Source organism: Cynoglossus semilaevis, chromosome 16, assembly GCF_000523025.1.
Source record: "Cynoglossus semilaevis isolate Cse_v1.0 chromosome 16, Cse_v1.0, whole genome shotgun sequence".
Classification (NCBI taxonomy): domain Eukaryota; kingdom Metazoa; phylum Chordata; class Actinopteri; order Pleuronectiformes; family Cynoglossidae; genus Cynoglossus; species Cynoglossus semilaevis.
The window spans coordinates 15,733,748-15,736,076 of NC_024322.1; the positions used below are offsets into that span (position 1 = coordinate 15,733,748).

Consider the following 2,329-nt stretch of genomic DNA (forward strand, 5'->3'; position numbering starts at 1 on the left):
CCCTCACCTCACCCCCCCCACACACCACCAGTGCATACCTCCGTTTCCCAGTATATGATTGATTACATTTTTGCAGTTTACCAGAAAGGCGGCAGTGTCAGATAGATGAAGAGAGGAGACACGCAGACGAGTGTCTGAGGAGATGAAAGTGACACTGCCGCTCGGGGTCTCCACTGAGCCCCCGCACCGGCTGAATGGGCTCATCCATTCTTGGCTCCTTTCACTTCAACTGTTGGAACTGTTCTGTCCTCACAAAGAACTAAACGCACTAAAACTTTTCCCTTTTTCTTCTCATGCAAATCACCTAATCCCAGTCATCGTGGAGTGGACCAGAGTGGACTGGAGTGGACCAGAGTGGACTGGAGTGGACTGGAGTGGACCGGAGTGGACCACAGATTGACATTTTACATTTAACTTTAATTCACTCCAAAGATTTTCCGTTTGTTCAGAAGAACAGGGTCGGAGTCAAACACCGGCTGGTACCGTTGAAGTAGGTCAACAGTTCTAAGACACAAGTGCCCCCCCCTCTCCTCCCCCGTGAGTCTGTGTGTTTGGAGATCATGTGGTGGATGAGGATAAAAGCATCAGCAAACATCACTGGTCAAGGAGCAAACAGAGGCATGGAGTGTTTGTTGACTGATCTGTCCGAGAGAAAACAGTCGACAAAACCAGTCGACAGCAGCAGCAGCAGTAACAGCAGCAGCAGTAACAGCAGCAGCAGCAGTAACAGCAGTAACAGCTCTGATCCACTGACACAGACCTGGAGTCAGACAGATGAAAAGACACTGACACAGTACTGACTGACAAGTCACAACAACTACTCTGGAGTACTCTGAACAACACCACTACTACTTTTACTACTAGTGCTACTATTACTATTATTAATACTACTACTACTACTACTACTACTACTACTACTGTTACTACCAGTAACAACAACATAAAGACCACAAAGACCACAGAGCAGTTGGAGCTGCAGTTCCATTCGTGTCTAAAGTGAGAACCAACTCTGAGAAGTTCTCCTCCTGAATCCACTGACTTCACTCCGAGTCCTGGAGAGAGCAGGAGCAGGAGCTTCATCTGCTGCAGACTCCACCGACCACCACCACCGACTACTACCACCGACTACTACCACCGACTACTACCTCCGTGGAGAGCTCCCTCCGTGGAAGGCGCCGAGCTTTCTGATCACTTCTCTCACAGATGGATCAAGTTACACGACAAGAATGTTTGGGATTCTGCAGTCACAGAAGTTCCTAGGAGATGAGGAGATGAGAAGCTGCTGCTCACAGGAGATGAGGACGAACTTTAGAAGAGTCAACAAACAAACAAACAAACAGACCGACTCCCCCCCCTCCCTGACCCCCACTCACGACAACATCACCACAGTCTGTCTTACCGTCACGGCTGCAGCCTCACGTCCCCAAAACTTTTCACGTCCTGTTGTGGAAAACTTCGGACAGATTCCCGTAAACTAGCACAGCGCTGGCGCCGCCACCGTCGGACCGTGAAGGCAGCACGAGGCGTTCAGGAGGAGCTCCATGAAAGGAGCTGGGAGAAAGTTAGCACCGCGCCGAGCTCCGCCGCTGTCCGGCTAACGTCGGAGTGTCAGAGAGGCGTCTTTAACTCGTCTTTCCTCACATTCATCTTCTCCTTTTCTTCTTTCTCCTCCCCCCTCCTCCCTCTTTTGTCTTCGCCTCCCTCCTCTTCCCTCAGGACCAACTCTTCTGCTGCCGTTCCCTCAGAGTTGACAAAACTTTTCGCTCACAGCCTGGATCTTCTCTCCGCAGACATGAGGAGCTGTTTTCAAACCCCAAACCTCTCCCTCCCTCCTTTCCCTCTCTTTCTCGACCCCCCCTCCCCTCCACCTCTCCCCCTTTCCTCCTCTTCCCTCCCCCTCCCTGGTGAGTTGAACAATTTGCTGCAGCAGATGGGCCGGCCTTCCAACTCAGTTTAGAGAAAGTTCACGCGACTCGTTCTTTACCTCCATCACAGGTGAGGCCGACGGAGACCGACTTCAGGCCGCAGCCGAGAGTGGACCAGGTCCGCTGACCCTCCGGTGACCGGACCGGAAACAAAATCTTCTACTTTTTCTTCTTCTGTTGTTGTTGTTATTGTTGTTCAGACCCAGGTGACTCTCTGCTCCTGAATCACTCATATCTGACGTCTGTCAATCACAACCACGGGCACGTCACAGGGTCACCTGACCCTTACGTCATCGCGTTGGAATTCTGTCCAGGAAGTGAGCGGTGTCTGACGTCTGTCCCGTCACTGCTCGTACTTTGACTTTGTATGTACTGAAAGAGTTATTTTCGTGTACTGTTTTATA

The 2,329-nt window shown here is 51.1% G+C and overlaps 1 protein-coding gene across 1 annotated transcript in view; it reads right to left on the reverse strand.

Moving 5' to 3' along the window:
• gli2a (GLI family zinc finger 2a) overlaps positions 1-1,976 on the reverse strand; it is a 49,666-nt gene extending 47,690 nt beyond the window's left edge. The window contains exon 1 of the mRNA XM_025063883.1: positions 1,400-1,976. The gene's annotated coding sequence lies outside the window, so the exon portion shown is untranslated. The remainder of the gene's footprint in view (positions 1-1,399) is intronic.
• Positions 1,977-2,329: the final 353 nt, after the last annotated feature.